This window comes from Leptonychotes weddellii, chromosome X (genome assembly GCF_054177405.1).
Source record: "Leptonychotes weddellii isolate Sample4059 chromosome X, ASM5417740v2, whole genome shotgun sequence".
Classification (NCBI taxonomy): Eukaryota; Metazoa; Chordata; class Mammalia; order Carnivora; family Phocidae; genus Leptonychotes; species Leptonychotes weddellii.
This window is the reverse complement of record NC_138385.1, coordinates 96,440,858-96,463,055: the sequence shown is the minus strand read 5'-3', so window position 1 is coordinate 96,463,055 and position 22,198 is coordinate 96,440,858. Positions and strand designations below refer to the sequence as shown.

General features: G+C 41.5%; 1 protein-coding gene across 1 annotated transcript in view; it reads right to left on the bottom strand.

Annotated features, from left to right (window-relative positions):
* Positions 1–22,198, bottom strand: part of LOC145717893 (uncharacterized) — a 216,967-nt gene that overhangs the window by 180,899 nt on the left and 13,870 nt on the right. The window contains exons 2-3 of the mRNA XM_081809151.1: positions 7,780–7,943; positions 6,770–6,864 (exon numbers count right to left, since the gene is read on the bottom strand). The gene's annotated coding sequence lies outside the window, so the exon portion shown is untranslated. The remainder of the gene's footprint in view (positions 1–6,769; positions 6,865–7,779; positions 7,944–22,198) is intronic.

Here is a 22,198-nt window from a genome sequence, read left to right as displayed (position 1 = left end):
CCCTGTCCATTTTTGCCATTCTAACTGGTGTAAGGTGGTATCTCAGTGTGGTTTTGATTTGGATTTCCCTGATGGCTAATGATGATGAACATTTTTTCATGTGTCTGTTAGCCATTTGTATGTCTTCTTCAGAGAAGTGTCTGTTCATCTCTTCTGCCCACTTTTTGACATGATTATTTGTTTTTTGGGTGTTGCGTTTGAGAAGTTCTTTATAGATCTTGGATACCAGCCCTTTATCTGTAGTGTCATTTGCAAATATTGTCTCCCATTCTGTGGGTTGCCTCTTTGTTTTGTTGACTGTTTCCTTTGCTGTGCAGAAGTTTTTATCTTGATGAAGTCCCAAAAGTTCATTTTTGCTTTTGTTTCACTACCTTTTGGAGATGGATCTTTTTTTTTTTTTTAAAGATTTTATTTATTTATTTCAGAAAGAGAGCACATGAGAGGGGGGAGGGGCAGAGGGAGAAGCAGACTCCCTGCCGAGCAGGGAGCCCGATGCGGGACTCGATCCTGGGACTCCAGGATCACGACCTGAGCCGAAGGCAGTCGCTTAACCAACTGAGCCACCCAGGCGCCCTTGGAGATGGATCTTAAAAGAAGTTGCTGTGGGCGATGTTACCTCTTTAGATTAATAAATAATGTACACAACTCTAATGATATTTTTCTATTAATATTTAGCAAAGCATTAAAGTGAGTCTCAGTGTGATAAACTTATGGAATTGATGAGCTCTGACCATGGAGCCACCTAACAAGGCATGTGCTTCTGAAAGACATGACTCTGTGCAGAGGGCTTCATATTAATTTCTGAAGTACTTGGGCTAATGATGTTTCATTAAGGAACCCTTAACAAACGCAAAGTGTTCACTTTTATGGAGGGATTTAATGGGACTTAATGGATTTATTCTATCACTTTGCTCATTTAAAAAATACTCTAATTAGAAATTACTATTAATGGATCTATTATGCATATTTCAAGGAGTCTCAGCAATTATTCAGAATCTAATCATTAAAATTTATCAAATCAGATGGAGAAAGCATAGATGAAAACAGTTACATATTTACGTAAGTACCCTGGAATGTAGGACATGTAACAAATGAACAGCTGAGATCTAATAAGGAGGGGAGTTCCTCAAATATATTTGAAAAATTGATCATTTATCCAAATTTTTCTTTATATACAAAAGTTTAGTTATTCATTCACTTATTAAACATATATTTGTCTACTACTACTACTAATGTGTGAGCTACAGTGATTTAAAAAACATAAGAGGGGCGCCTGGTGGTTCAGTCAGTTAAGCATCTGCCTTCAGCTCAGGTCATGATCCCGGGGTCCTGGGATCAAGCCCCGCATCGGGTTCTCTGCTCCATGGGAAGCCTGCTTCTCCCTCTCCCTCTGCTCCCCACCGCCCCCCCGCTCATGCTCACTCTCTGTCAAATAAATAAATAAAATCTTTTTAAAAAAATAAAATTTAAAAAATAAAAAATAAAAGACAGAAGAATTTCAGAATCAAATGAAAGCAGAAATAGACAAACCAGTAACTACACCAGAACATGGTAAGTGCTAAAATAAAGGTAAGAGCAGTGTGCCAAGGAGCAAAAAGGGCAACTCACTTGACTTGAAGGCAAAGGGAGAAAAAGACCATTGGAGACAAGGTAACACTTCAGGTGAGTCTTAAAAGTTGACTTAACACTAACCAGGCACGTGAGAAGGAGAGGGATACCGTGGGCAAAGAAAATGCGGAAACACAGAACACTGTGTGTTTCAGGAGGTCATGGCACACAAGGGGATATTGCGAAAGGTTGAACTGAGGTAGCAGTGAGGATAAGGAGAAGAGGATGAATTAGAGAACTATTTCAGAGAGCTTGACATGCCTTGGGTAACTGATCATACGCAGAACAGATTGATAGATTTCTGACTCCGTGGCAGTACATAAGCGGGTGCCTTCCACCCGTGTAGGGAATGCAGGAGTCAGAGTGCATTTGTGGAGGATGGAGTGTCAGGGACTGTGATGAGCACCATCTTGGACAGGCTCTTTAGAGAAGCCTATAGGAAATCCAGATGGTCCAGGCAGCCAGATATTTGACATGGAAAGAGATCTGTACTGAAGATACAGAGCGGAGATTGTTATTATTTTACCACAGGGTATCTTCTGATTATATCATGAAACCAAGTTGTCAGGAGAAGTACGAATTTATTTTTGTTGTTGGAGAAGAAAAACTGTTGTTTTCAGAATTAGTGTCCGATATCATCTACCATAAAACATGCAGACCTAGTGTATAACGGAAGCTTGAACATCGGCGCACACCCCTAAATTAGGGACTCTGGCATTCTGCTGAGGACTAAGCATTCCCAGAACGTGGGGTGTGGAATGAGAAAGAGGTCAACAGGTGACCAGAAAATTGGGGGTTAAAAAGCAAATGATAGGGGTGCCTGGGTGGCTCAGCCGGTTAAGTGTCTGACTCTTGATTTTGGCTCAGGTCATGATCTCAGGGTGGTAAGATCTAGCCCCATGTTGGGCCCTGCAGTGGGCACAGAGCCTGCTTAAGATTTTCTCTCTTCCTCTCCCTCTGCCCCTCCCCCCTCAAAAAAAAGCAAATGATATATGCAAATGTTCACAGAAGCAATATTCATAATAACCAAAAAGTGGAAACAGTCCAAATAACCATCAACTGACGGGTGAATAAACAGAATGAAGCATATCCATACAATGTAACAGTATTCAGCAATAAAAAGGAATGAAACCCTGATACATGTTACAGTATGGATGAACCTTGAAAACATGCTAAGGGAAGGAAGTCAGTTACAAAAAAAAACATATGATTCCATGTATAGGAAATGTGGAGAACAGGCAAGTCTCTAGAAACAAAGAGTAGATTAGTGGTTGCCTAGGGCTGCTGAGGGTAGAGGGCTGGTGGAGAGAAATGGAAGGCAATTGCTAAAGGTACTTTGGGGAGTGATAAAATGTTCTAAAATTGATTGTGCTAATGGTTGTAAAACTCTTTGAATGTACTGAAAGCCACTGAATTCTACATATTAAATGGGTGAATTATATAGTATGTGAATTATATTTCAATAAAGTTGTTACAACAAAAGAATTTTATAGTCTTATTTCACAAATAAATATTTCAGTAACTATGTATTGAGAGCATACAAAAAAGCAAATAATGTCCATATGATGAATTATTAAGTGAGAAAAACAAGTTGCAGAGTAATGCATATCTTAGGGACCCATTTTATAAAAATAAGCATCAAGGAAAGCCCTAGTATATGCATTTATGTTTGTGTAGCATGTATAAGTTACAGAAGGATAAACACATTGCTTTCAACAAAAGAATAGGAAAGGGGGAGGAGTGGGTAATTAGCTTTTTAAAATATATGACTATAGGGCGCCTGGGTGGCTCAGTTGGTTAAGTGACTGCCTTCGGCTCAGGTCATGATCCTGGAGTTCCGGGATCGAGTCCCGCATCGGGCTCCCTGCTTGGCGGGGAGTCTGCTTCTCCCTCTGACCCTCCCCCATCTCATGCTCTCTCTCTCATTCTCTCTCTCAAATAAATAAATAAAATCAAAAAAATAAAAAATAAAAAATAAAATAAAATACATGACTATATATTTTTCTAAAGATGAGCAGGTTATACCTTTATATTTTGAAAAATTAATACAAACATGAATTTAAAAAAAAAAAAAAAACACAAGCAAACGTGGTACCAGGTCTTGAACCTCCTTACAAGGGTGACAACTCTCTCTGTCTCCTGCTTGACCCTCAGCCCAAGACGGGTCAACTCAGCCCCATCCAACCCAACCCCAACCTTGTGTCCATGGATAGAGATTCACTTGTGCTTAAAGATGGAGGGTAAGAGAGAGAACATGTGTACACAATCAATAAAAGCAATAATGGGGTATTTGGAGATATTTTTGTGAAACACGTACTCTGTGCCCAGAACTTTATATCCATCCTCTGATTTATAACCCCATAACAAATCTAGGAAGTAGGTGTTCTCACCTCCACTAAACATACAGAGATGCTCAGACTCAGGAAAGCTAAATGATCCACCCAAGGTCACATTTCTATGGAATTATAAGGGCATATCCGCCTCTTTCCAAAATCTCTACTACTTTGTGTGTCAAGAAGCTCTGAGTCCATGATTATATTCATTGTAAAGGGGGCAAAACTAAGCCTCAAGAAAAGAAACTGGATCAATTTATATGGGGTAATAGTGTCCCTTAACAGTAAAATGGGGTCCTAGCTAGAATCAAGGAAGAAGAACCGGGGTGGAAACTCAGTCCTTCAGGCTGGGCCAACATGGTGGGATAGAGGGTGGAAAGATCAAAGACCCAGAGGAACAGCCCAAGTCTGTGAAATAGCCTGGAGTCCATGAGGATCTTGGGAAACAGGATCTTAAAGGGGCTATAAATTTGGGGGACTGTTTCAGTACTTCAGACTTTTCTCTGAGGATACGGAGGTCTAGGCCCAGTTTGCCGTGGAAGCAACTTCCGTGAAAGAAATCCACAAGAGTTCCGGAGTCATGGCTAGAGTATCAGTAGAGTGATTTAATCCCATGCCTTATCAGATGGAGGTGAATATCCATGTGGAGTGCATAGTGAGGTTCCAGCTAGTCCAGGCTCAGGTTCCTATCATGGCTCTGTCCAAACAATGGTTCACTGGAGCCAGCTTATGTTGGCTTGCTAAGAGCTGCCTGCTCCCATATCCTCCCAATTCCACATTCACTGATGTCACATTGGTCATTTGTAATCATCCATGGTGGGAGCACTTATACCATGGAAACTGGCAAATGCTCCAAATCAGGGCTTTTTTTTTTTTTTTAAAGGGCCAATTGTTAAACATTTACAACGGTCTCTAGGTGTTAACACAGATGGGAAATAGTGAGGGAACCTATGAGGAGGTTTTGAGCATCTGATCAAAACGCAATGAGGATGCTATTATACCCATTCCCCAAACTGACCTGAACGAGGGGGTTTGACCAAATAGAGGGGCTCTACACGGCAGGAACATTGGGAAATCAGCAGTGCCATTCGGGTATCTAAGTTGTGACTCCAGCAGGTAGGGAGCATTCTGTCAAGTGTGTGTTTGTAGATGGCTTCGAGAGTGCAACGAGGACTGAAAGAAACTCCATCTCTGGGAATACTAATGTCAGTACCTGGGTGCTGTTCGTAAAAGCTGTAGCTAAAGACCAGGGTGGGCTGAGACCATATGAGACCGTATGAGATACCTTGGTGGATTCTCAGAAATAAACAAGGTTGACTTTGAGGGAGAGGCTGAAGACACGGTGTCAGCAGGTGGGGACTACAAGCTATAATAATGTTACCTTATTTGTACCTCTGCTCGTGAAGCCTAGGGAGTTTGGGGTCATGATTATTTTGTCTGCCCCGTCAGATTTGCTTCACATTTGTCTCTGTGATGGGCAGACTTCTAAGATGGCTCCTCATGATTCCCATCCTCCTAGTATTCACATCCCCGCATAATCCCTTCCTATTGAGCGTGAGCTAGACCTAGTGATTTGATCCTAATGAAGAGAATATGGTAAAGTCATGGGACATGACTTCAGTGATTAAGTTATAAAAGACTGTGACGCCATCTTGCTGGTAGTCTGCCTTTATTGGCTTCTTAGTTTGTACACCTTGATCAAGCAAATGTAGAGAGGCCCACATTGCAAGGAACTGAGGGCAACCTCCAGCCAATAATCCTCAAGGAACAGACCCCTCAGTCCAATAGCCCTTGAGGGACTGAATCCTGACAACCACCATGCGAGTGGGGATCCTTCCCCAGCTGAGTTTGATATGAGACCATAGCCTCGGTCAATGCCTCGATCACAGAGTTGTAAAACTCTCGGAGCCGGAGGATGCACACATCTAAGCCATGCCTGAATTCATGACCCACATCAACTTCGAGGTAACAAGTGTGTGCTGTTGTAAGCTGCTAAGTTTGGGGGTAGTGTGCTACACCACCGTAGTTAACTAAGACGGGCTGGGATGACATGGGCTAGGAGGCCACAGATGTTTGTGCACTCAGTTTTGGGTTGTCCCTAACACTCAATAATAAATCCTGCCGCAGAAAACATCCAAAAGGATAGGTACAAGATGGCAGGCTATTGACAAAAATAACACCCAATGGTATAAAGAGCTACAGTAACAAGCAGACGGGCTTTGGGACGTCAGACGAGGCCTGACAGATCTGGCCAGTAAAGAAACATGAACCCTTTGTACACTCAACTTATTGCATAGACACTGAAAGGAAGAAGAGCCAAGATGTCAGCTCCCTGTGGTCCTTACTCGGAGAGACACCGAAATAAAAGCAGCTAGATAATGGCAGCATCAATGACCGGACAATTTCATGTCTGTGGACAAGACTTGTATTGCATCACTCTCCGTTTTCTGCAGGCTAGAGTTGTAAAATAGCTCCTGTAGCTCCCGAAGCAGGTAAAAGGGGAAAGGTGTGGTGGGGATCTCCACTGAAACACAGATGTTCCTTGCACCGCCATACCAAGGGCTGTGAGGGTACTAACTCATTTAAGATTCATGGTAACGATTTACGGGTGGTGATATCATTAGAAGCATTTTGTAAAGAAGACATCTAAAGTACCCAGAAGGTAAGCTGAGCCGTTCCAAGTCACACAACGTGAACTGCAGAGCCAGGCTTTGAACTGGGTCTGCGCTCCTAGCCTCCATATCCCTCTGCCTCTCTGCACTGAGCCAATTAGCTTGGCTAGACAAAGGTCCTGAGGAAGGAACGATCAAAAAAGGGAAGTTGCTCACGTTTATGGTCAGGAGCTCTGGAGAACTGAGGAAGGCTGAAAATCAGATGATCGGGTTGTTCTATACCTTGAAGAAGCTGTTATGCTTGTTGTCCTCTATGAAGGAAAAAGGAAACAAAAATCAGAACAAAATGAAGCTTCTGTGAGGGGCAGTGTTTTCTTCCTTCTCTGGACAGGAAAACGGGAGACACCAAGCTTGTCATGTGGTAGCCACATTTCTCCCGAGCACAGTCAGGTGGGCAACCTTAGTGGTAGGGACCAATGACTTTCTGTTGCTGGCCTGGAGGCTCAGAGACAGGAAAACACTAGAAACCCCCGCTTGGCACAGAATGTGCTTTCTCTCTCGAAAGCAGTGCTTCTCATTGGGGCAATCCTCCCCCACCCCCCGCCACACACACATAGACACACACACACACACACAAAGGGTTGGGAAATCTTGCCCGAGAAGAAGTAGTATGCTGAGTCACTGACTCAGACACCACTCTGCACATCTGCAGGGGAAAAAAAAGAGCGTGGAAGAGGCAACAGATTAATGAGTACAAAATCAAGCATTGCCTATCTCATCCCTTGGTGAAACGGGTTCCTCAAAACAGCCAACAAGATGGATCAATGGAGCCCTAACTTGTTTTCTGTCTTAAACTATTAGTGTTCTGTATCTCCTAGAAAAATCAGATATCTGGTTCATAGCTGGAGCCAATAATTGAGAATCATGCCATGAAATGCAGTCTAAGTAATTTTTTCCTATGCCTGCAACATCCTCAATCCACAATTAGGATCATCTAGTACCTTATGAAATGCCTGGACATCCATTTTTCTAAGTAGACAAAGAAATCTGGAAAACCTGAGGTGCTTCATTATTCGACAACAAAACTGATTCACTGAGAGCCCACAAGCATAGCCACTTTAACTTAATAGGTGCATTAGAATCATTTGAACTGCACTATAACAAAGCCAAAGAGCCACTTGGTAATCTTAGTCATTGCCAGATACAAACAAGCCCAAGAAACTTACAGGGACGCCTGGGTGGCTCAGTCGTTAAGCGTCTGCCTTCGTCTCAGGTCGTGGTCCCGGGGTCCTGGGATCGAGCCCCGCGTCGGGGTCCTGGGATCGAGCCCCGCGTCAGGCTCCCTGCTCAGCAGCCTGCTTCTCCCTCTGCTTGTGTGCTCTCTCTCTCTCTGACAAATAAACAAATAAAATCTTAAAAAAAAAAAAACTGACAAAGAACAGCTTTACCAAAACAAAACCCAAGCATATGTTGGAGAAAGAAAATACCCCTACCCCTCTGTATCAATATAGAAGAGAGAAGGAGCACAGTTTATTAAAGCAAGCACTACCACATTTACATGCTCAAAAGTATCTACAAAGTTCAGACAGAATTTTATGTTTCTACAGTGAAGTAGAGGAAAGAATAATTCAGTCTTCTCTTGTCTCCTTGAACAATAAATGGATTCACTTTGTGAGAGTCTCCTATAAACCTCATGAGAAAGGTAATTTTGGAGGTATGAGTACACAGTGTCAAGGATCAGAAGGCTCCTGACCTTTCATTGTAAACTAAAAAGGTCAGGTCTCTTATTAGACCTATTAAGTTTTCAAGGAAACACTCTAAGGAAACGAGGGTAAAGAAGCAGCCAATCCTCCCCCTTCAAAGAAAATTCATCATTTTACTCTTATGCATAGGAGAGAAGTCAAAGGAGTAAGTGTAAGGTTAGCCCCGACTAAGTACCAGGCAATTCAGAGTACTGTCAATTCTCCTTACTCACCGTAGTTTCATTCTATAAAATCTCCATAAACACTGAATTAGCAAACACTAAATCCCTGCTCCCGGGGAAATACAGGGCTAAGTTCCTGTGATCGTCTGGTCAACATTTTCTTTTTCTTTTTCTTTTTTTTCATAATTCATACCAAAAAATATAATGGTCACATTTTCATCACCCAATCAATACATAACTTTGTTTTGTGTGTTTCTGTTTAAAGACACTTTCTTGAGTACATATTGCTGATTCATTCACATCGAACTCACAGCCAACAGCACTGTAACTCAGGCCTGAACAAAGCTTACCCAACATGTGTATTTTCTCCATAAGGCATGTGCCAGCCTCCTTATACTTACAAACAACACACAGTGCTTCAGCTCTACGCTTGCAGGCCATTTTAAACAGTGAAATGACCAAAAAAAAAAATACAAAAACACAAAACCTGTGCACTAAATAGAGCCAAAAAATAAGGACACTTGTTTAGCCTGAGAGCTGAAACTAGAAGGCAGAGCATGGTCTTATTTGGCCTCAGTTGGGAACATGCACTTTGGGGGACTCAAACTTTTTACCACTCTGTGCATTTCTGTGAATGATGGTGAAAGAAATTTAAGTATTGATATTGGGTGACAAATTCATTTTACCAAGTAGGCAAATTCACAAATACCACTTTACAAATAATGAGGATCAACTGGATGTCACCCTGTTTACACCTTACAAATGACCTTGCAAAGAAGGCATCATAATCTCTACTAAACATTAAAAGAGGAAGTTCAGAAAGGTTAAATAACTTCCCCAAGATGACCAAACTAATAGGTGATTGATTTGGTAAGTAATTCTTGGGTGTCCAGTGTACCATGCTGGGGCTCGAAGCAGGCAGGCAAAGTAGAAAAGACTGGTGGACTCAGAACTCAAGGCCCATTCAGGGGCCGTCCCTCAGCTCCTATTAAGACCCTTATGTGATACGGTCAGACAGACCCTCTAGTTGCCATGTTCATGTGCTCTTCTCTATCAAAAGGAGCCTTCTAGAAAAGCAGTGAAATACCACCTAAGAAAGTTGAGGTCCAGCCAGAAAAGGACCACTTTACCCAAACTGTAATTTGCAGGGGCCAAAATTTGTTCCTCCTTAGCCAAACCTCCCGGTTACCCAATATGGTGACTTTGAAGATGTCACTGTTGCTAGAAAGATCAGGTGGCACAAAGATGAGCCATCCTCTCCAACTTAAAGCTTCCCTTACCTCATACAAATGGTTCAGTTCTCAGCCTGAAATGACTGCCTATCATCTCTCCTTTCACTGAACTAATTCTCAGACATGTACAGCCCCCAGCAAGTTCCCCCAGAATCTTCAGTGAAAAAGAAATAAGAGTCGCATCACTGAGCTTAGCTTGGTCCTGTGCCCAACCTGGAGGAGAATCACTGCCCACCCCCACCTCCCACCCCTCCTCCTCTCAGTGACGTGACCACTGGTGTTCCCGACCCCCAGCTTGAGAAGAACTCACAGTTCCTTGAGGCTGGACCCTGCCATCTCAGGGGAAGAGGGAACTTGAGGGCAGCAGCTCCAGGAATATTCTGAGTTTTTCCTGGAGTAGCAGGAGGGACTTGAGGGAAGAATTGGCTTTGTCAATTCTGAGTAAGGGATGAAGATACACTCCTTCATAATTATTACTAAGACCCTATTTTATGACCAGGCCTGGTGAAACAATGGAACACGTGTGTTGGGTTAAGAGTGCTCCCCCAGAGCTCACAGAAAGGTGTTGTTATACTAAAGTCTAAATATGGCACCTTTTCTGGAGAGGCCTGTGGTTGTACCCATCAGCGCAGAGTTCTAAGAGTGATATATTCCCAAAGGCCCTGAGGGGGGATATCTTAACATTATAATGCCTGGCCTTACTTTAGGAGAATGGAAAATATTTCGTTTAGCCCATATTTGATACCTACGTTTCAAATGAGACTTCTTATAACTTACAAAAGCATTGGTAGCTTAAAGGAAACAGCTAATGGAGAGGACAGATGAAAGGAAATACATGCAAAAGAATTCTTCGTATTCTTCGGGTAGTCTGGTTTGCCACCTGGCTAAGAAGTTCTACTTTATTATTATAAACATAATGTAGAGAGTAAGAAGTTCCCATAAATGCCAAATGCAGATACTTAAGAATGTTTTGAAGCAATTTCTGTGAAAAAGAACATTCAGAAGGAACTGTATAAACCTTATTTTTTTTAAATGTTGATGTTTCCAACTAGATCACTATCTAGAAATTCCCTAAAAAAGTAGAAGATTTAAGAAAAGAGGCTTATTCCTCGTTCTTTAAAGAAATCAACTTTTTTTTCAGGAGCGGGAATAAAATGAGATATTTAAATAGTTTAAATAGTGCAGAGGGTTAAGTATCACATAATGGTTTAACTATAATACACAGTGGCTCCTCTTAGGTACCGTCCTTTGAGGAAGTACTATAATTGAGATCACAATAAGTTTTTTTTTCCTTGAGAATAAAGCAACTAAGCCAGCTTTAATGGTTCCCAAGGAGGTTTCATGCCTTTGTTTAAATACCTGCCTGTGAGTTACTTAGTTCCATTGAAAAAATTGTAATCAATAGAAAGAGACATGTTCCCTTTTGGCAGAGCCAGGTCCTAAACCTGGAAGTAACATAGACTGGTTGGTCAGGAGACAAATTGCACGAAACTCTAACTGGCTTATTAGGGTCACGTCTTAGTTGTGAATCAACCATGGTGCCTCAGGCAACATGCTGATCCTAACTGGTGTCTTATAATTGGTGTCTTGCCAAATGAATTAATGAATGGGTGATCGTACTGGTGACACACGGGGGGGGGGGGGGTGGAAGAGGAGGCAGTGAATGACAATCCCACCCATGAAAACCCATAGGAACACATTGCTCCATAAACTTACTACTTCCTCCTTTGAATCTGGCCTTTTCAGAAAAATTCAACAATTTCACCTCTTTGCTTTCTAGTATTGCAGATTTATTGTCTGCTTTCTTAAGTAAACATACCCATAAGCCAAATTCATTTTCACCTCCGGGAAGGATAAACTGTATAGGACCTAAGAATGGCGCCAGGAAATCTGTTCAGCCCCCTTCCTACAGTAGCAGCAAAAATCTCAGTGTTGCCAAGTTATATTAACAAAGTTGATCATGTGTAACTAACTATGGTATGTCATTATATGCTAGGATATCCTACCATTGTAGCGATATTTACTATACCTGAATAGAATGACACCATTACCTTATCTCTACAGAGGTACAGAGAGACTCAGGAGAGGAGCTTAAGACAACTCTTTTTATGATGCCCTTAATGTGCCATAAATCTAACTGTAAGACTTAAAGTTCATCTCGATGTTTCCCTACTTCTAAAAAGCTTTTAGGCTATGGTGGATAAAGTAACTTGTGCTTTTTCAATTTGATGGCTAACCTTTGAAGGGGATTCTGAAAGCCAAGAGAGTATCATTGCTGCTACCACCCATTGGATTCAGCAAACATATGCTGGGTTCCTCGCATGTGACTGGGTGTGAGCTGGGTGCTAAGGATACAGATGAATAAGCTACAGGCCCCACTCATGAGCACTTTTAGTCTAGGAATCATAACCAAACATCTGTGTAAACAATGCTATAAAGAGAGACATGAGCTGTGATAAATGCATGTACAGTGTACAATGAGACCCAAAGGAAATCATCATCAATTCTGCCTAGAAGATTGAGGAAAGGCTTCACGGAAGAGATGAAATTGAACCAAGCCTTGAGTAATGAGTTGGTACCAAGGTAGCTTAACCCCTTACAGTGAAGTGGTATTTCTCAAACTTGAGTGATAAAATGATAGCAAAAGAAATGGTTTGGCCTCTTGGAGTTGACTTACAGTATTTTTTATTCCAGTGATATTTTGAAATGTACATACATAAAACTAGGTATAAAATCCTCATGCTTTTATTCTATTATAAAATCAAAACAAATTTACAAAATAAATAAGATCAAAGTGACAATATCAATGGACTCCCAATTAGCCACCTTTCATTTGATGTAAGGGATGATGTTGTTTTCCTGAAACCAAATCGCTGATGTTGTTGATGTTGTATCTTCTGTTTCTCTGGCTTATCAAACTAATGTGTACAAAGTAATATACTTAAACATACAATAGGACAAAAGAGCTTATGATGTAACACTGCAGTTGTCTTCCTTTGAAGAAACCACTATTTCTAATTTTGTCTGATAGGTACTGCTGTATTTCTCAATAATTTGCTTATACTGATATTTTGTATGTATGTATCAACCTTAAGCATTTTGTAACAATTTATTGATTTTTAGATGTAGACCTAACACTGTTACCTACTGCTCCCTTCCCCTCTATATTCCACCCAATAGAGTGACAAGCGTGGTCACCTCTGAACGTTCAACAGCATTTTAAATCTCCATGTCTGGAGCTATCCAACACAAGCTCTTTCTCTTTTCTCTCATTTTATTAGACAAAGACAGGAGTACCCCAACCTTCCTTCAATGTCTCCTCCCTCCCTTTCATCCCTCAACTAGTGTCAGCTATCCCTTTCCTTGCATGATAATATTTATATCCCGAATTATAACCATAGTTAAGTTTCCTGTGATTTGTCTATAGATTGATCCTAAAGGTTAAAAACCTATAAGCTTTGTTAACATTGGTTTGACCAAATATTGTTCACCTTAGAACCAAATGATGTTCTCCAGAGGAGAACAACCCCATTGTGCCTTGTTATTTCAGCTAAAAAATAGGGGATAATAATTTTACCTACCTCATAGGGCTGCTGAATTAGTGCATGTAAAATATATAGTGCCAATACATGGGAACTCCTCAATAAATATTAGCTTTTATTACATTTCCTTCCTATGACTTTCAGAGGAGAATGTCCCCAGGATCAGGTTTAAATTGATTATCTTCTTTTATATATTTGGCCGATAGCTTTTTCCTTATTCTACATCATCTCCAAATTGTCCATTTTGTCTCTTTTTCTGATCCCCTTTATCTGGACACTTTCTTCCTGGGTCAACCTGCATGCTCCTGTGTCCTTCCTCCTTTGACTGAGCTGGATGTTCTTTAAGTCAGGTCATGATCTCCAGGTCCTGGGATCGAGCCCCATGTCAGGCTTCCAGCTCAGCGGGGAGTCTGCTTCTCCCTCTCCCTCTGCCCTTCCCCCTTCCCCTGCTTGTACTCTCTCTGTTTCTCTCTCTCAAATGAATAAATAAAAAATCTTTTTTAAAAAAAGAAAATTAGATTTCCTAATTTCTTGGAAAACTTCCTATTCTCCATCTTCTCTAACCTCACTTCCTTTAATTCTCAAGTTTCTACTTTAGGTGACTGAGAGGGTATTTGGGCCACTTACCAAAACAGTAAATACATACAGAAGGAGGAGCAGATATAGTGAAGAAGTCAATTTTGGAAAAATGCTTTGCCAGTGGGACATCTAGGTAGAGATCAAGATTATATGCTCTCTAGTCAGAACGTTTTCCTCTCCCTTTGTCTATAATTCCCTAAGAATGAGGAATATGTCTTATTTGAAGTATCATTGGGGGGAAAACATTCACTTGGAAAATTTGGGGGGAAAAGTGTATTTACCAAAAATCCCATTTGTCAAAATGTGGTTTCTCAATTATGCCAAAGGTCTCAGTGCAAGTGAACATTTTTCCACTCCCTGGAATAGGCAAACAGTAACATTCATGATAGACAGGGAAGACTTAATGCTGATTCCAAAAGCATAAAACTGGCAGCCAGGGGAACAGAACCAAACAAGAGGTTTAAAAATCATGTCTCGTCCACCCTTTTCCTTTCTTTCTCTAGTTCCTTCCTTTTTAATCACATATTAACAAAACATTTCAGCTCTCATATTCCAGGGTAACTCGTAAGGCTTGGAGTATGGTATAAAAACACTCCAAGGTCATAAGACATTTCCAGTTGATTATGCCATTTGAAAGAGAGAAGAGGCTTGAGAAAATGAAATATTAAAAGGCCTCTGCTGAAATTTTTCCTGGAATCCTATGGCTGCCACTGCACAAAATGTTCCCTTTTACTACAGGAAATCGGAGCCTTGGGGACCCCAGCAGTTGTTCAGTTCATTTAAGCATTTAGCCCACAGGCATTTTAAGATGGTTCCTAAGGGATTCTCCTTAGCTCCTTCCCACTGTTATTTTCTTGACACAGCGTTGGCAGACATATATGCTAGAGTGTTTAAGCAGGCTCCAATCTGGCCAAGAAATATATGGGTATTAGGAAGCCCTAAAGAATGAGCTGGTTCAAGAGACTGTTGAGAGGTGGAAGTAGGCTACTGATAGCAGAACACCATCTATCTTGCAGGAGACTGAACTTCTGACCCATACAAAAGATTTAGAAGTCAAAATGGTACCTGGAGAAGATACAGTTTCCTTTGTGTTATGGAAAAAACATGGTATTATAGATCTTTATAGGTCAGGAATATTGTAGTGAACACTATGAGGGACTTCCCAGATGTCCCCTCAGGAATGAATGACTTCTATTTCCAGATGCTGGGAGCCCTCTGCAGGGATGGTCTCAGCTGAATCTAATAGACTGGACCAAGCTCACATTCTCTTTTGAGGGCAACTTCATCCAGTGATGAACAATGCAGGGGGCATAAAGGCCTAGACCCTGGGACATGCCGGGACAAGTCTGAAGGGCCATCCCAGCTCTAATGTCCCCCACGGGATGGGCTGACCCTTTGTTTAGAGTGCATCCCAGCCCAATTTCTCTCTAGCCCAATCCTGCTTCATTTCCCTCCCTTCTGTAGGTGCTGATCCCCAACACTCCCCAATAAATGCCTCGGCCCTTAACTCCAAGTACCATCCTAGACCATCTCCAAGTCGACTGCCCAGGCAACCCCGCTTGTAACCAATGGGGAGAGCTGAAGTGCAAGCGCCTTGCTAAAAGGCATCCTGACACCTCCAAATCTACGGAAGCAATCTCTAGATGTTTGTGTGGTGTTGCAAAGTTTATATAGCGCTTTCATCTCATTAGAGTCTCGAGTCCACTCTATGACTTAGGGATAATTTTATCTCCATTTTACAAATCAGGAGCATGAGTCTCAGAAAAGTTAAGTGACTGCTGCATGGCTCAATTCACTAACCCATCGGTGAGAATCCTAGTGATGGTGGTATAAAAGGTGGCCTTAAGTTTGGGAGCTAAGTTTGACTGTTATCTCCTGTACTTTTTCCATTGCTGCCATAACAAATCATCACAAACCCAGTGGCTTAAGACAGCACAAATGTATCATCTCACAGTTCTGTAGGTCAGAAATCCTGGTAAGCTTAGTTGGTTTCCTGGCTTCGTATTTCACAGGGCCAAAATAAAAGCGTTGACTGACTGGTTTCTTACTGCGAGACTCTGGGAAAAGTCAGTTTTCAAGCTCATTCAAGTTATTGGCCCAACCCAGTTCCTTATGGTTGTAGGGCTGAGGTCCTAATTTCCTTGCCAGCTATCAATCAGGGACTGGCCTTTGCTCCTAGGGGCTGCCCACATTCTTTCTTACGCTTTCTGCGTGTCCCCCGACCCCAACATCAGCAGGTCGGGTCCTTCTCATGCCCTGAATCTCTACAACTTTGTTTCTGCTGCATCTCTCTGAATGAGTCTTTTGCCATCCTCTTCTGTTGCATCTCTCTTCTGATTTTGGCCAGAGAAATTTCTTTGCTTGTAAAGGCTCATGTGATTAGACTGGGTAATCCAATCTAAGCAATCCAGGTTAATCTCCCCATTTTAAGGTTCAATAACCAGAATTACACTGACAAAATCCCTTCACTACAATATCTAGATTAGTGTTTGATTGAACAACTAGGGGACTGGAATCTTGAGGGGATATCTTTGGAATTTCATCTACCACACTGATGACTTATGTATCTAAAACAGATGGCAGACTCAGGGCCCAGGGAGTAGGTTGTTGTCTGATACATTTGAACCTGCTAACTTTGATCGCTGCTTCTGAGAGGGTGAACACCACCGAAATGAGCACTATGAAAAACCAACAAAATTACCCAGTATTCTTTACACTCAGTCCCCATCTCCTTGACTACTCTCTGGTCCAAATACCACTGATAGTTCTTTACGGGCAGGGTTTCCCAAATGTTCCTAATGATAGTATTCACCTGTTTCCTAGGACTCTCCTCTCTAGGTCCTGAATCAGCGAGTCTGGGATGGGGGCCCCAGAAATTTATACTTAAGAAGTACCGCACAGGCCTAAGGAAAGATGAAGCTACATTGCCCTGAGACCCAGGCCCTTTACTGCCACTACGCGTTTGCATTTGCTGTTTCCTCTGCCTGGGTTACACCTCCCCCTGCTCTTTGCAGGTCCAGCTCCTCCCCATCCCTCAGGCCTTAGTTGTCATGTTCTCTTCTCAAAAAGGATCTCAAAATACCATCCTGTCTACTTGAGATTGGTTCTTCTGTCTAGTTATATTTCATCCCCTCACAGTTTCATTTCCTGTACAGTGCTGATCATAATCTGCACATATTTTATTAAAGAATTTGCTTGTTTCTTATCTACCTCCCAAACTAACATGTAATATTGAACAAGGCAAGGACCATTTTGCAATTTATTGCTTATACTGAGCACACTGCTTGATACTCAAAAAGTGTTCAGTGAAGAAATGAATGAATAAATGAATGAACTGCAGCAAACTCATAAGCATATTACCACGCTCCGATAAAAGCCAAAGTCCCCTAGGGCAAAAACATTCCTTAGAAGCTCAACTGGTGATCTCCCCATTTTCTCAACAAGAATATGTGGGGAAAAATGAAATATTTTTGTCTAATTTGAGTAAACAAACTTTAGAGATGTGGATGCAATAGTCAGTCACCCAATATATGTGTAACCTTAGTATTTCAAATATTAATATTAAGAGTAATAATATTATTCTCTATCCCTATAATAGTTATCACAATTCTCTGCTTAAATAAATATGTACCCAAATGTGTATAGACTTTCACAAATGTTAGTAGATAATCTAAACTGTAGGCTAAAAACTAATTCAAATGTGCCTCAATTGGTCACTGTAAGTGCTATGTCTAAGTCCTATCCTTTGGGGAGCCAAAGCACCCCTGAAACTGATTTTGTTTGTATATATCTCAGATTTGACTCATGAGTGAGTACATAAAATGAAAACCTCCCTCTTCCTTCACCAGCCCCTAGATCTCTTCTCCATCTTTCTCTGTTCTTCTATGTGCCCCAGGAGGCTGACTTCTATGGACTGCATCACTCAGACCTCTGTAACCTCTGGCTTCTGGTTGGGTTTAGCTAATGGGGGGTCACCTGGAGAGTAATCAGAGCACAGGAGATTTAAAAAAAGAGAAAAGGTCAAAGTAATTATTTCTGTGACTTTTTCCTAGTTCCATGCCATTCTTCTGTGACAACAATCCCTATGGCGGGGGGAGGGGTGTGTGTGAGGGAATGTCTTCCGTGGTTCCAGCTATCACTGTGCCTGGTAGTTCTGTTTCCTCTTTTGCCTCACCAGGTCTAAGGGTGCTAACAGCCTCCTGATATTGCCATACTCTGGTGCCCCAGCATCCCTTAACTATACCACTACCTCTAAACAGTTCCTTCACTAAAAAGATATGTTCAAAACTCCCAACTAAGTATACTGTTTTATTCTGGGACTCTGACCCATTACTCATTTTCCTTAGCCCAATTTCCCATTTCATTTGTGTGATTACAAGACTAGAAAAGCTGAGGGGGCATTCCTAGGATATCTTCTGCTCCTGATCATTATATATGACCATTTGGGATGCTAAGCAAAATTTCTTCTGTCTTCATAATTCTAATGTTTTAAAAGACTGAGAAAGGCAAAAATAGTTCACAGTTGGATAGGGATTTTCTTCCCTGCTTAGCAGAAATTAGAGCTAATACTTTAAAGCTGATTTGAATTTTTTTAAACGAGGATGCCAACCTTGAGTACTTATATTTGAAAGCTTAATTGTTCAGCTTTAGAGCATTTTCATTGATTTGTGAATGATAATAAATCATTTGAGTGGAATATTTTGCTTATAAAGTGCTTCATTTGGCTGTATTTCAGGAAATGCAACATACTTGTAAATGTATGTCGTAATATGAATGGTTCAGAAAACAAACAGATAAAGAGCTAATAAAATTTCCATTCTTTGAATCACTAAAAATGGGCCTTAGCACTTGAACAAAGCTCATCTAATGAGTATTTACCATTTTGCCTAATTGCAAAGGGACCACTTTCTACAAATGAGTTATAAAATACCCTATGCCTACCTCTGCCACCACTGAATTTTTATACTGGCCAATGAGGTATTGCATGGAAAACGCTTTGCATCTTGGGTGGAAAGGACACACTGGTGTTGTGGAAACAGTGGACTGGGAAGTATTCTAACTATGACATGTTCTAGAAATAAAACTTTCAAGAAGTTACTTCATCTATTCATTCTTTGGGTTTCTCATCTTTAAAGCAATAGTAATAAAACCTTCCAACTTCATAAATGATGAGTAAATACATTAGTTTGTGTTCCCTCCAAAACAGAGCCTGAGACAAGGACTAGAGAGCAGGTGGTTTACTTGGGAGGTAGTCCTGTAAAGCAGGAATGAGGGAACAGGAAGAATGAGAAAAATACAATAAAAAGATTTCATGAATGACCTTGTTACCACCATGAATAACCCAAACTCACACCCACTGGGCACTCTCTGAGCATCCATGTAGAATGATTCTCAGAGTTAGTTCTCTAAAGGGAAGCAGAGGGCAGTGGCTAATGCGTTTATCCAGCGACTCTTCACTTGTTGAAGGCTGCCACCAGATATTAACTCCCTAGCACCTCCAGTTGTGCCTTCCAGAGGTTAAGAGGACCTCTGGGGTCCTAGGGCAGAAAAGAACAGCAATGCTTGAGGTCAGATGCTTTTAGGGTACATGGAGCTGTCCACTTCAGAGGTGCTGAAACTGGAGGGATGTGACATGGGGGGGAAAATGTGTCTGTTAGAGGAAATATACTTCATTTTTTAAAAAAGATTTTATTTATTTATTTGACAGAGAGAGACACAGCAAGAGAGGGAACACAAGCAGGGGGAGTGGGAGAGGGAGAAGCAGGCTTCCCGCCAAGCAGGGAGCCCAACGTGGGGCTCGATCCCAGGACGCTGGGACCATGACCTGAGCCGAAGGCAGACGCTTAATAACTGAGCCACCCAGGTGCCCCCAGGAAATATACTTTAAATGCTTTTAGTTCATAGCCTGAACTAAGGCAGTTGTGGTGGGGATGGGGAGGAAGATTTCAAGAGACATCTGAGATAAAAATGACAAGGCTCATGACTAGCTGAATAGAAAAATCCAGAATGAACTTGATACTTCTAGCATAAAAGGCTAGATAGATAACTGAGTTCATCACTAAGATAGGAATATGGTGCTAGGTCAGTTTTGTTGAAGAAAAATGAAGAGATCTGTATTAGGCAATAGTTGGTTGAGGATAAGGCATCTGTTCACTTTCCAGTTTCCAAAATGTTGAGAAAGGCAAATATTTTATCATTATGATGTAATTCTAGAACTCTAATGCCTTGTGGCAACAGCATTCTCAACCTAGGACAGTAAGTGGGAAATTAGTGGAGTTTCCTTTTCTGTAACAAATAGGCAGTAAGATGAATCAATGAATAGGTTTCATATTAAGTGATGTTGGAGTTGGGAGTATTTAGTCCTCTCCATGTCTGATATTTCCTTCAACATGGAGGGATATCCATTAGTGTTGTCCTTCTGGCCTCTCCATCTGAAAATGACTTCTCAGCCCACCCTTTTATCAGAGACTTGTGGTTTTCCAGGGACACTGGTCACTTGGTAGAGTTAAGGCTGATTGATTCTGGAAATCCAGTTGTCCATAAATATAAACCACATTCTCCCAATATCCTAAATACTTGTTTTCCCTGTGAGTTTAGAGCCCAGGTAGTAAAAAGGGATACTACTAGGGCTCCCTGAACAACTACAAATGAAGGTCATTCAACCAGAAAGAACCTCCAAAGTCCTGCCCACAAATTGCAGTTCATTCCAGAAAGGTATTTGCAGCAAATAGAGATTTAATAATTACTTAGGAATAGGCTAGGTTTCAGAAATGAAATAAGAGCACACATTTCCAGGAATTTAACAAAGGGATAAACCAGAAATCTAGACAGAGCTTTGACCTTGAATGGCCCCAACTGATTAAATATACAATTATATATGTAATCAGAGTGCATAGATAGAATACACTGAAATATTGGAAATATAAAGGGATTTAAAAAAGGAAATACTTCCTTTTGGAACAGAACATCTTTATAGGACATACTGATCTAATTTACCAGAAGGGACAGCATTTTCTGGCTATTTCTCTTTTGGGGTCAGACAGCCAATTTTCCCTGTTACCAGGCATCTTGGCAGAATTAATATCTCTTTGTGCTTGAAAGGACCTTAGAAAATTAATTTAGCTCCCTTATTTTCTGCTCCCTCTAAACCAGGGTGAACAAAGTTTTTGTTGTTGTTGTTGTTGTTTCATAAAGGGCAAGTAAATACTTTGGATGCCACAGGGTCTCTGTCACAATAATTCAAGGCACTGGAGGCAGCCATAGACAATGTGTAAGTGAACGGGTGTGGCTGCATGCTAAGAAAATTTGGTTTCTAAAATAGGTGGTGGGCCTGTAGGCTGTGATTTGTCAATCCCTGCCCTAACCAGGTGCTAAAATGTGGTCGTGGACCAGTGCCCATCTAAAATAAGGGATTCTCGGGCGCCTGGGTGGCTCAGTTGGTTAAGCGACTGCCTTCGGCTCAGGTCATGATCCTGGAGTCCCGGGATCAAGTCCCACGTCGGGCTCCCTGCTCGGCGGGGAGTCTGCTTCTCCCTCTGACTCTCCTCCCTCTCATGCTCTCTGTCTCTCATTCTCTCTCTCTCAAATAAATAAATAAAATCTTTAAAAAAAAAAAATAAAAATAAAATAAGGGATTCTCGGGGCGCCTGGGTGGCTCAGTCATTAAGCGTCTGCCTTCAGCTCAGGTCATGGTCCCAGGGTCCTGGGATCGAGCCCCGCATCGGGCTCCCTGCTCAGCAGGAAGCCTGCTTCTCCCTCTCCCACTCCCCCTGCTTGTGTTCCCTCTCTCGCTGTGTCTCTCTCTCTGTCAAATAAATAAATAAATAATCTTAAAAATAAAATAAGGGATTCTCAAGGGTCCACAGTGAGATAGGTACAGAAATTGACAGCAAGCATTTAGAAACTTGCACTGCCATTGGACATTGTCAACAGCCAAGCACATGGGATTTGTAGTAATTCATTCTTGCTGTATTTCACAAAAGCATCAGGCAATGATGAATTGGAAATACAACACTGTTCCTTCAGCCATACAGTTTGAGAAGCAAGACTCTAAATTCCAAGCTCATCCTCGTTTTCCAGACAGGCAGTGAGACTCCAAGAATGGAGCTGCTCTGTGTCACCCAGCCAGATAGAGGAAGAGCCAGAATATGAACCGGGTTTCCTGATTCCTATCCCAGTGATGTTCCCCCATCTGGTACAAATTTCACAAAATCCCCTGTGTGGTACAAAGTCTATGTTAATGACTTTAAGCCTTAAAATCTTTTTCACAAGGCCACATCTATAACTTTGAGCCCTTCTGACTGCCCAGAAGTTTCGATGATCACATGCCAAATGATTTCCTGTCAAGGCAGAGAATAAAACCCTTCAG